We start from the raw sequence: 12,696 nt of genomic DNA, 5'->3' as shown, positions 1-12,696 counted from the left end.
CAAAGGATTAAAAAGGGAGATGATAGAAAATGTGAATAAATTACAAATAAAATGAAAACAAACACCAAGAGCTTCTACAGATAAATAAAACGATGAGATTAACTAAATTAAGCATTGGTCCTTTAGAGGATGAAACGGGGGCATTCAAAACATGAAGTAGAGAAATGTCAGAGACTTGACTAATTATTTTGGATCGGTCTTCATTCCGATAATAACAGATGATCAATGGGCTGTAGGAGGAAGAAACGTAAAACAGTCTCCATCATTAGAAAACTGTTGTAGGCAGACTTATGGCAGGCAAGTGCTCTACACCTAATGATCCGATGCTAGTCTTAAAGCAAATGAATGCTTTGGTGATAATACCACAAAAATTGTGGGCTCTGCAGAGTTCCCAGAGGATTAGAAAACCCAAGATACAACACCACCATTGAACATTTAGAGTGTTTTTGTTTATTAAATGCACATTCTAAATGTACAAATTGAAAATAGTGCAACAATATTAGTATTAACAATAAAATGCATTAAACGTTGAATAAGTAGTAGTTTTGCATGTACAGATTGAAAATACTTAGTGTAATAATATTTGCTTTACCAATAAAATCCATTGTACAAATCGAAAATACTTAATGCAAAAATAATATTTGTTTTACCAATAAAATGCATTGTACAAATCGAAAATACTTAATGCAATAATAATTTTTAAAAGATATTATTGCATTAAGTATTTTCGATTTGTACATTGCATTTTATTGGTAAAACAAATATTATTAGACCAAGTATTTTCAATTTGTACATGTAAAACTACTACTCATTCAACGTTTAATGCCAGTTTTTGAATGCAATAATATTTGTTTTACCAATAAAATGCATTGTACAAATCGAAAATACTTAATGCAATAATAATGTTTTACCAATAAAATGCATTGTACAAATTGAAAATACTTGATGCAAAAATATTTGTTTTACCAATAAAATACATTGTACAAATGGAAAATGCTTATTGCAATAATAATGTGTTTTACCAATAAAATGCATTGTACAAATGGAAAATACTTAATGCAATAACGTGTTTTATCAATAAAATGCATTGTACAAATGGAAAATACGTAATGCAATAATAATGTGTTTTACCAATAAAATGCATTGTACAAATGGAAAATACTTAATGCAATAATAATGTGTTTTACCAATAAAATGCATTGTACAAATTGAAAATACTTGATGCAAAAATAATATTTGTTTTACCAATAAAATGCATTGTACAAATGGAAAATACTTAATGCAATAATAATGTGTTTTACCAGTAAAATGCATTGTACAAATTGAAAATACTTGATGCAAAAATAATATTTGTTTAACCAATAAAATGCATTGTACAAATGGAAAATACTTAATGCAATAATGTGTTTTACCAATAAAATGCATTGTACAAATTGAAAATACTTGATGCAAAAATAATATTTGTTTTACCAATAATATGCATTGTACAATGGAAAATACTTAATGCAATAATAATGTGTTTTACCAATAAAATGCATTGTACAAATGGAAAATACTTAATGAAATAACATTTGTTTTACTAATAAAATGCATTGTACAAAAATGGAAAATACTTAATGCAATAATATTTTAAATGCATTGTACAATGGAAAATACTTAATGCAATAATAATGTGTTTTACCAATAAAATGCATTGTACAAATGGAAAATACTTAATGCAATAATATTTTAAATGCATTGTACAAATGGAAAATACTTAATGCAATAATAATGTGTTTTACCAATAAAATGCACTGTACAAATGGAAAATACTTAATGCAATAATATTTGTTTTACCAATAAAATGGATTGTACAAATCGAAAATACTTAATGCAAAAATATTTGTTTTACCAATAAAATGGATTGTACAAATCGAAAATACTTAATGCAATAATGATATGTGTTTTGCAAAAATAATCCATAAGTAATGGTAGTTTTACAAATGAAATCTGAACAAAATAGTGTTTCCGCCCGGGGTCGAACCGGGGACCTTTCGCGTGTGAGGCGAACGTGATAACCACTACACTACGGAAACCCACATAGGAGCTAGAGGCGGAGTGAGAGGCTTTCAAGCCGAGCGCGGGTCATCATCAGTCTGGTCCGAAGGTATTAAAGGAGCAAGATAGACCACTCGACCCCAAAACCCGCGACGCCATTTTAGGAGGCAGAACCTTGCAGAAACATTTAACAAACAAAAATAACAACCATCTGTGAATTGATAGATGAGATATATTCTGCATTTTAATGGTATCATCACACATACTGTTCCCCCAAAACATTGATTACACTGCGAGAGGCAGAGCGGACGGTGGGTTTTGCTTACTAAAATGGCGCTCCTTTGCGTACGTCACTTCAGTGCAGGCGATTTCGACGGAGTGGTCCATCTTGCTCCTCTAGTATCTTCGGTCTGGCCCCACTTGGCGCCAAGCGGGAGGAGCGTCTGCGAGCGGCCGCCCGTCTCGGAGTCGGACTCGGGCCTCGGGCCTCGGCCTCCAAACCACGCCAGTAAGATGACACACACACACACACACACACACACACACACACACACACTCTCTCAGAAAATTTATTTTCTTTTAAAAATCATAATTTAAAGATTATTCCGTTTTATTTTGGTTATCACTTGGTTATTTTTTTTCCTTTTGGCGGCCGGGTTTACCCGTGGCTGACGAACTTCAGTTAGGCAGCAGCATTTATTTTCATGCATGAATTAAATACAAATGAAAATATATCAAAGAGAAAGAGCTAACTCAAAGCTTTCATTTGAGCCATAGATCATGGTATAATACCATTTCCTTCCAAAGATATGATCAATCAAAGTCTTCAGTTAATCGTGAGGCGAAATCTCCAGCAATACCGATCAATATTTATCAATAATATCGATAAATAGAATTTGACTCCCATGTGAGGTAGATTCTCCCCTCCAGCCATCAGGCTATCAAACACCACAACCTCAAATAAACCCTGAACTACAATAGACTTATTATTATTATTAGACAATAGGTGCAGGAGGAGGCCATTCGGCCCTTCGATCCACTACCACCATTCAATGTGATCATGGCTGATCATTCTCAATCAGTACCCCGTTCCTGCCTTCTCCCCATACCCCCTGACTCCGCTATCCTTAAGAGCTCTATCTAGCTCTCTCTTGAATGCATTCAGAGAATTGGCCTCCACTGCCTTCTGAGGCAGAGAATTCCACAGATTCACAACTCTCTGACTGAAAATGTTTTTCCTCATCTCAGTTCTAAATGGCCTACCCTTTATTCTTAAACTGTGGCCCCTTGTTCTGGACTTCCCCAACATTGGGAACATGTTTCCTGCCTCTAACGTGTCCAACCCCTTAATAATCGTATACGTTTCGATAAGATCCCCTCTCATCCTTCTAAATTCCAGTTAATACAAGCCTAGTCGCTCCAGTCTTTCAATATATGACAGTCCCGCCATTCCGGGAATTAACCTAGTAAACCTACGCTGCACATCCTCAATAGCAAGAATATCCTTCCTCAAATTTGGAGACCAAAACTGCACACAGTACTCCAGGTGCGGTCTCACTGGGGCCCTGTACAACTGCAGAAGGACCTCTTTGCTCCTATACTCAACTCCTCTTGTTATGAAGGCCAACATTCCATTGGCTTTCTTCACTGCCTGCTGTACCTGCATGCTTCCTTTCAGTGACCGATGCACTAGGACACCCAGATCTCGTTGTACGTCCCCTTTTCCTAACTTGACACCAGTCTTATCCATCCTGTCAGGGGAATGCAAAAGGTTCCACCGAAAGGTGAAAGAAAATCTGGGTGTTTCTGAACACTATTAAACCTTTAGTCAAAGGTATTTATTTCACAAAATGCTGGAGTAACTCGTCAGGTCAGGCAGCATCTCAGGAGAGAAGGAATGGTTCCAAACCTTTAGTCAATACTGCTAAAACAGATAGAAACATAGAAAATAGGTGCAGGAGGAGGCCATTTTGGCCCTTCGATCCAGCACCGCCATTCATTGTGTTCATGGCTGACCATCCACAATCAGTAACCCGTGCCTGCCTTCTCCCCATATCCCTTGATTCTGCGGGGAGAAGGGCTGGAGGGCCAGCAGGAATGGCGAGGGGACGAAGAACCGCAGGAAGCGAGGCACGGAGCAGGGGCACCGAGCCCGGAGGAGCGCGGGAATGGGGAGAGGTGTCGGGACACTCGGAACACCGGGAGGGAGCCGGAGACGCGCTGATGGGAGAAGCCGGCTGAAGCCAAGCTGCAGCAAAGTGCGGCCGCAACATTCAACTGCAGTGCACGGCGTGCCCTCCAGTAGGCATTGCGTGGCAACAGTACGGGTCAGGCGCCGTGACCTCGTCTGCCGTGCAATCACTCTATATATATATATATATATATATATATATATATATGTACTGGGGAAACACCAAGAGCTTCTACAGATAAATAAAAAAGATGAGATTAACTAAATCAAGCATTAGTCTCAGGGGATGAAACTGGAGAAATCATTACATGAGGTAGAGAAATGTCAGAGGCATTGAAACATAGAAACATAGAAAATAGGTGCAGGAGGAGGCCATTTGGCCCTTCGAGCCAGCACCGCCATTCATTGTGATCATAGCTGATCATCCACAATCAGTAATCAATAATCAGTAACCCGTGCCTGCCTACTCCCCATATCCCTTGATTCCGTTAGCCCCTGGAGTCTAACTCTTTTAAATTTATCCCGCGAATTGGCCTCCACTGCCTTCTGTGGCAGAGAATTCCACAAATTAACAACTCTCTGGGTGAAAAAAATCCTTACCCCAGTTTTAAATGGCCTCCCCTTTATTCTTAGACTGTGTGGCCCCTGGTTCTGGACTCCCCCAACATTGGGAACATTTTTCCTGCATCTAGCTTGTCCAGTCCTTTTATAATTTTATATGTCTTATCCTTCTACTTGACTAATTATTTTGGATTGGTCTTCATTCTGATAAAAAAGGATGATCAATGGGCTGTAGGAGGAAGAAACTTAAAACAGTCTCCATACTTGTGTGTATGTGTATATGTATATATATATACACACACATACTCAAAAAAATCAAACAATAGTAGTGCAATAATAAAAATAATAATAATGTTTTTATATGTATATATGTGTGTACTTGTGAGTATGTGTATATATACACACTGAACTTTTTTTTCTCCTTTATCATATTGTTTACAATGTACTATGTTTACATATTCTGTTGTGCTGCTACAAGTAAGAATGTCATTGTTCTGTCTGGGACACATGGCAATAAAACCCTCTTGACTCGACACAAGATGCTGGAGTAATGCAGCGGGTCAGGCGGCATCACTGGAGAAAGGGGTCAAGACTCTTCCTCAGACCCTTCTGCCAGGCAGGCCATTTAGAGCTGAGATGAGGAAAAGCTTTTTCACCCAGAGTTGTGAATCTGTGGAATTCTCTGCCTCAGAAGGCAGTGAAGGCTGATTCTCTGGATGCTTTCAAGAGAGAGTTAGATAGAGCTCTTAGGGATGGCGGAGTCAAGGGATATGGGGAGAAGGCAGGAACGGGGTACTGATTGTGGATGATCAGCCATGATCACAATCAATGGCGGTGCTGGCTCGAAGGCCGAATGGCCTACTCCTGCACCAATTGCCTTTGCCTGGTTTGACTTCCATTCCCATGCTCTGGTCAAGTGGCACAGCTCCCGGACGAAGGACCTGATTATTGTACTGTACCTGTGCATGTGATAATGAACTTGATTTAGCTTGACATGAGTTTGCTTCAAAGAGAACAATCCCAGTTTCCCTAGCCTAACATTGTAACTGTAATCTGGAATACCGGTAAATTATTTTGCATTGACTTAAAAGTAAAATATTATAATTGTTCACGCTATATGAGACTTGCTTCACATTACCTCTGAGTTTTTGCTTACTGAAAAATGCTTGCTCAAGAACCCATGCAAGCCAATTCAATACTAACCATTCGAAAGGTACTGCATATGCAATTGAGAAATTTGTGGAGCCAGAGGCGCATCTTAGATTACATCCATCCAGGATGACAAACAAGGTCTTCAATCAATATGTCACTTGAAATACGGCACACCCAACAGTACCGCACCTCCTCAGCGATGCACAGTAAGGTTGAGCTGAATTATGAGTGGTTTGACTCACAATCTTCTGATTCAGAGGTTAGCTTCTGAGCCAAAGCTAACACTGTAGGTCAATGGTGAAGAAACAGTGTTTTGTGGCTCTATGGAGTCCTACAGTAGACAAGGATAGAAAATGAGAAGGGGCATTTATTTGAAAAGTAAACAAAAGACAAAAAAAGCCTCCAGTTCTCCTTTCCAGGCCTTGTAACGCCTGATAGGATGTGTTCAATGGTGGACATTAAGTGAAGGAGAGATCTAATTTGGCTGTTTATTCACAAAATGCTGGAGTAACTCAGCAGGTCAGTAGTAATGCACCACCATTAATTTGGCTGTGATAGCCCCTCAGTCAGTTATCAATTGACACTCAGTGTTTCGGGCCACACATGAAGAAATCATCTTGGGTGATGTATGGGACAGCAGCCAGGATCTGCGGTACAGACCCTAATAGCAACCATTATCTGTGGGAGGTTACTTGATGGTCAAATTAGGTAAAAGTAACAAAGATTTCCTGTGGGATTTTAAGATAGCTAGTTTTTATTCAATTAAAAAATATCTACACAGTTATACCTGAAAGCTTATTTGTGATGTGTTCTTGCCTGAGGGCTGTTTCGGGTACAGAGGAATCTAACTTTGTACAGGAAACATGTGAATGTATCCAAATCGTAGTAATGCACCACCATTAATTTAAGATGCCCCTGTCATTTTCACAGAAACCTTTTCCCATCATTTTCTCACTGATTTTTCTCCTTTCCTGTCCTGAGGGCATTTTATTTGGTTGTTGTTACTGCACGTTGGCAGCTAATCCCTATCCTCAAGTAAAAAGTAAAGATTCTTTATCTTTACAGGGACTGCCTGTAGGAACAGTCATCGTAGACAGTCCCAATCCAAAACTAACCTGCTTTGCAGTAAGGTCACTGGATAGTAATCAGGAACAGGAAACCTGCCTGATTTACCCGTTCCAACCCCGGATACACAGATGCCAATTAGGATCAGTCACCTCAACATAGATGAGCATCAAACACGGAACCCTCCAGGCATGGCTCGTCACTTGGTAACTCAATGAAGCATTAGAGCAGTCATCTATGATGAAGACTAATCCTTTGTTTAAGGTTTATTTTTGTTAAGTAGTTGCAGTGGAAATCCCTCGAGGTAAAACCCGGTTGAACAACAAGTTGATCAGACAATCCCTTAGCCAGGCAGACAATTCTCATAGTTGTTGGTTGCTGTTCAAACCATTTTTCTCAAGTGGACACTTAGACTGTATGCTTCCTTAAAATTAAATGAATGCTGAGAGAATTTGATGGGGTTTGTTGATGCAGAGTTTTAAAAGGGCATATAATAATTTTTGTTTAGTCATTGCTTTCCACATGCGTATTTTTTTCCTTAGACAATTTTTCCTTAGATTTTTACGTAAATATTAATTCCAGTCACATAGGTTGAGAATTTTCCTGGTGCCTCACTTGGTTAGGTGGGGTGCTGAGCAATAAAGGCCAGATTTGTTTCCCAAACGTTACAGAACGAGTGAATCTCAGCCAAGGCCATCCTACTTAGCCTTGAGTTATGTTGGAGGCAATCGGCCAGATTCCCACTCTTCATAGCTGTCCAATGATCTGCTGAAAAATCTGTGCATGTCTGCAAGTCTATCGTCAGACTACTTGTCTGTCATTCAATACCATTTGAGATGAGATTTCTTCTGGCTAAATATTGGGGAGGCTGAAGCCATTGTCTTTGGTTCAACAACTAAAGAGCAGCCCTGAACTACTATCTACCTCATTGGTGACCCTTGGACTATCTTTGATCAGACTTTACCAGCTTTATTCTGCACTAAACGTTATTCCCTTACCATGTATCTGTACACAGCGAATAGCTCGATTGTAATTATGTATTGTCTTTCCGCTGACTGGTTAGCATGCAACAAAAGCTTTTCACTATACTTCAGTACACGTGACAATAAACTAAACTGGCCCCTGTTACCCATTCTGTTATCTGGACTCTGGCAATATCCTTTTGCTTAAAGTTGACTGTATTTGATATAACCTTGATGTCATGTCCATCCCAAGATGACCTGGTCATGGTGTTATAGCTCTGTCCCACCTCCCTCCTCTCTTTTCCAGCTTTCACCCCCATACCACAATCAGTCTGAAGAAGTGTCTCAACCCAAAATGTTGCCTGTCCATTCCCTGCACACACGTTGCCTAACCTGTTGAGTTCTTCCAGCATTTGGTGCTTTGCTTATAGTGACAATAGGTAGTTTTGGTGACAGGATGAGGATCAAGAAAGTCACAAATATTTAATTATCATATGCACCGGATAAAACTGTTATTGTTCTGTTCCCAGTGCATATAACAATTAAACTCACTTGACTCTCTTCACCTTCACCTGATCACCACAACCACATATTGTCACTATCACCTACAACCAACCACCTATTGTCACTGCCTTACCTTCACCTTAACCTTCTTGCATTGAAGTTGATTTTTACAATGCCTTCTTTGCTACCTCCTCTAAATATCACCTCATCGAAAACTGTGCTGACGTTGCCCAAACTTCTCACATTTGCCTGTCCCTCCTGTGCTCCTTGATCTATTTGGGTCCCAATGAAGCAGTGTTTTAACTTTAATTTTAAGTTGATCCTATTTCAGTCATTTCCAATATAAGGAGATCAGATCTGGCCTTTTGATTATTCACAAACTTAACCTCCCGCAGGTAGCCAAGGGATTTAGCTCTCAATTCCTCAATAAGTCTCTGTTTATCCATCTATCTTACCTCTTTTAAGACCATTCCAACCAAGCTTTTTCCTTTTATGGCTCAATGTCATATTTGGTATAATTGTACGACCCTGAGATAACTGTGTTCAGTACGCCACATGGAGACAAGTTGTTTTTGTGCATGTGTATGCGTGTGTGTGCTCCTCTTTGCAGATATTTTATAATCAGGCAATGCACAATGATGAAGCCTTTTCACTACTTCGTTTATCTACCCATATATTGTTAATCAGTGGATATTTACCCCTGCACAAACATCATTCCCATACAAAGGTGGGAAAAATGCGAAGACAGTATTCTACTTCAACAATAAGCCAACTTGAAAATCAGAATAATTCTCAAGCATGAATTTTCAAAAGTCGCTCTGCAAGTTGACTTAGTGATCCTCCCGTGTCAGGTGTCCGCTGTGCCTCACCTGGTAAGAGTTGAGTCAGAAGGTTGTAGGTTCAAATTACACTCCAGCAATTTCAGCACAAAATTCCAGGCCGATACTTTACCGGGGCGTGGAAGGTGTGACCCTAGAAAAGTGTTAATTAAAATGTAAAAGGAGCCATGGTATCATTTGAAGAGTAGTAGAGCTATCCCTGTTGTCATGCCTATAATTATCTCTCAGTCAAAATCTCTAATACAGATTATCTGATCATTATCTGACTGTTAATTATGGGAGCTTGCTGTGTACAAAATCATAATCATACTTTATTAGCCAAGTATGTTTTGTAACACACGAGGAATTTGAATGCAGTATTATCAAAATAACACCTTTGACTGCACTTCAGAAGTATCTAATTGGTTCTAAAGTACTTTGAAATGCTGAAAAGTATGTAAAAGATCTGTTGCTTTCAAGAAATTATCTAGACTTGTGTAGCCCAGTCCATTTCACAGATCAGTGTCCCCACCATCGACTCCATCTGTATGTCACACTGCCTTGGGAAAGCAAGCAGCATAATCAAGAACATTTCTCACACCAGTTATTCCTTCTTCTTCCCTCAACCCCTCAGGGAGAAGATGCAAAAGACTGAGAGCATATACCACCAGATTCAGGAACAGCTACTCTCCCCTGTTATCAGACCACTGAACAGTGCTCCCAGAAAATAGGATGTAGTCCCGATCTTCCAACCTACCTCATTGCAAACTTTTCCTTTTTAGGTGTAATGCTCTAACGCTGCACTCTGGTATTTTTCTCTTTACACTACTTGCTGTACTTGTGTATGACTAGATTGTACTCATGTGTAGTATTGTAGGAGCCATTTACGCTTAAATTAGTTACTGCCATTACAAGTATGATTTGATTTGATAGAATATGAACAAACAAAAAGCTTTTCACTGCATCTCGATACAGGTGGCAATAATAGTCCAATAACAACACCAATGTTCCCTCCTCCGAATCAAGGATCATTGAAAATTGTATTAAACACTTTCATTTCCACACAGCAGATGGTGCTACATATTGCCACATATTACCTTACATAAACAAAGGGATGCATTCTGTTTCAGATTTTTGTTGTCCAAAACTTTAAATTTGCAAGCCAAAGATTCCTGACTTAACCAAAACACCTACTCAGGTTATTACTAACAGCAGCAAAACATGAATGCCTTTCAGTTATAATACTTGCAGAGCTTTTAAACGGTTACTCATGGAATTTTAAGCAGAAATTTCTCAAAAATAGTAACCGAGAATTTCACCTTGTGCACAAAACAGTTCAAGGTGGCTTTGGCTTAGTGTGACAGTGGGGAGATTGACTCAACAGTCGGGAGATGGAAAGGCAAATCCAGAGAATGTCCTGGATGGGCCTCCGGAGGAATATGTCTGTAAGATTATTGTAAATTAATCTTTGAAACACAGAGGTACCAGCTAATGATCATTTCAACCAAGAAGGAGTGTAACTATCTACCTCTGATAATCATTAGTAATTTTTACCAAGTATCCTACCATCAACATATTGGGCATCATCTTGGACTAGAAATCCAACTAGGCCAGCCAAATAGATACCATGGCTACACGAGCAGATGAAAAACAAGTGACTCACCTGCAACTCGAGCCTATCCATAATTTTCTTCTCCTGAGCTAGTTCCTCAGGATTGTGAATGACTTGCTTCCACTGTGGTTTGTGGGTTCTGTGGTAGCTCATGAGGCCCATGTGAGAAAACTGCAGCAGACTCTTCTACAGTTACTTACCTGGGCTAATCCCACAGCATCTTCCAAAGTTGCAACCCTTAACACCAAAAATAAGGCAGCAGGCATACAGGAACACCACCACTTGTACATTCCCTCCCTGTTATCCGACACTGTGACTTGGAAATACAAAGCCATTCCTTCATATGTTAAGATAAGAAAATAACTGCAGATGCTGGTACAAATCGAAGGTATTTATTCACAAAATGCTGGAGTAACTCAGCAGGTCAGGCAGCATTTCCAGAGTATGTTAATACTCCTTTATCTGAATCCTTAACACTTTTCCCTACAGCACTCTGGGATTTCCTTCACCAGAGGGTAATGCTTTAGTTCAAGAAGGTGACTTCAAAGCATTCTTTTAAAATGGGATAAACTCATTCTGGTGTAGTTGGTGTGTCCGTGAATGGAGAGAATTAAAGCATGTCAGAGAAAATAGTTTATCAATTTGAATGCCAAAAATAAATTACATGCCTTTCCAAACACGTTTATATGGATGAGGTATGCTGTCTTGAATTAGTTCTGGCCCCTGAGCATTGAACTTAATTTGTATGTAAACGCATAACTATCCTCAGACAACTGAACTGGATGACACTCACTTAAATTCTTTTGCAACAATAAATTTTGGAAATTGTCCAAGGTGCACCAACTGTAAAGAGACATGCTATTGATACAGAAAATTGAAAATTTATCAGTACAATATTTACTAAAAGCTTTGTTGATTTTGGTACAACTGGCCATTGGATGTTGGGTCAATTTTTTTGCATCATTTTTCCCCTTCTCCAAAAGATGTAGATCGGTCGTCGGTACAGTTCCTCAAACAGTAGAAAAGACACCATGAACATTGAATTTTCCCATTTCAAATATATACCCCAACCCCCCCCCCCCCCCCCATTTCATTTCATCTCCCGGTCCATACACCTTTCTCCTGCCAACCCACCACCATGTTCCTTTCTCCTCCTTCCGTTCCTCTCCCACCCTTCCCTGCCACGAGTCCCTTATCCCCTTCCACCCATGTCCTTCCCTTCGGCTTTAGATTTTTTAGAGATACAGCACGGAAACAGGCCCTTCGGCCCACCGAGTCCGCGCCGCCCAGCGATCCCCGCACATTAACACTATCCTGCACCCACTAGGGACAATTTTTACATTGGCCCAGCCAATGAACCTACATACCTGTACGTCTTTGGAGTGTGGGAGGAAACCGAAGATCTCGGAGAAAACCCACGCAGGTCACGGGGAGAACGTACAAACTCCGTACAGACGGCGCCCGTAGTCAGGATCGAACCTGAGTCTCCGGCGCTGCATTCGCTGTAAGGCAGCAACTCTACCGCTGCGCCACCGTGCTGCCTTTTCACTCCGCCTCTTGTGTAGGAAAGAACTGCAGATGCTGGTTTAAATCAAAGGTAGGCACGAAATGCTGGAGTAACTCAGCGGGACAGGCAGCATCTCTGGAGAGAAGGAATGGGTGATGTCTCAACCCGAAACGTCACCCATTCCTTCTCTCCAGAGATGCTGCCTGTCCCGCTGAGTTACTCCAGCATTTTGTGTCTATCTTCACTCCTCTTCCTTAACTGACATCCTTTTTGTCTTTTCACCTCTA

The 12,696-nt window shown here is 40.1% G+C and overlaps 1 long non-coding RNA gene and 1 other non-coding gene across 2 annotated transcripts in view; one reads left to right on the top strand and one right to left on the bottom strand.

The window, feature by feature from the left end:
* Positions 1 to 2,002: 2,002 nt before the first annotated feature.
* Positions 2,003 to 2,075, bottom strand: trnav-cac (transfer RNA valine (anticodon CAC)). The gene has a single exon. It is a non-coding gene; the product is annotated as a tRNA-Val (tRNA).
* A 391-nt stretch (positions 2,076 to 2,466) lies between these two features.
* LOC144610946 (uncharacterized) overlaps positions 2,467 to 12,696 on the top strand; it is a 35,392-nt gene continuing 25,162 nt past the window's right edge. The window contains exon 1 of the long non-coding RNA XR_013549460.1: positions 2,467 to 2,545. This is a non-coding gene — a long non-coding RNA (uncharacterized LOC144610946). The remainder of the gene's footprint in view (positions 2,546 to 12,696) is intronic.

This window comes from Rhinoraja longicauda, chromosome 38, assembly GCF_053455715.1.
Source record: "Rhinoraja longicauda isolate Sanriku21f chromosome 38, sRhiLon1.1, whole genome shotgun sequence".
Classification (NCBI taxonomy): domain Eukaryota; kingdom Metazoa; phylum Chordata; class Chondrichthyes; order Rajiformes; family Arhynchobatidae; genus Rhinoraja; species Rhinoraja longicauda.
Note: the sequence above shows the minus strand (reverse complement) of the source record. Positions and strands in the feature narration are given on the sequence as shown.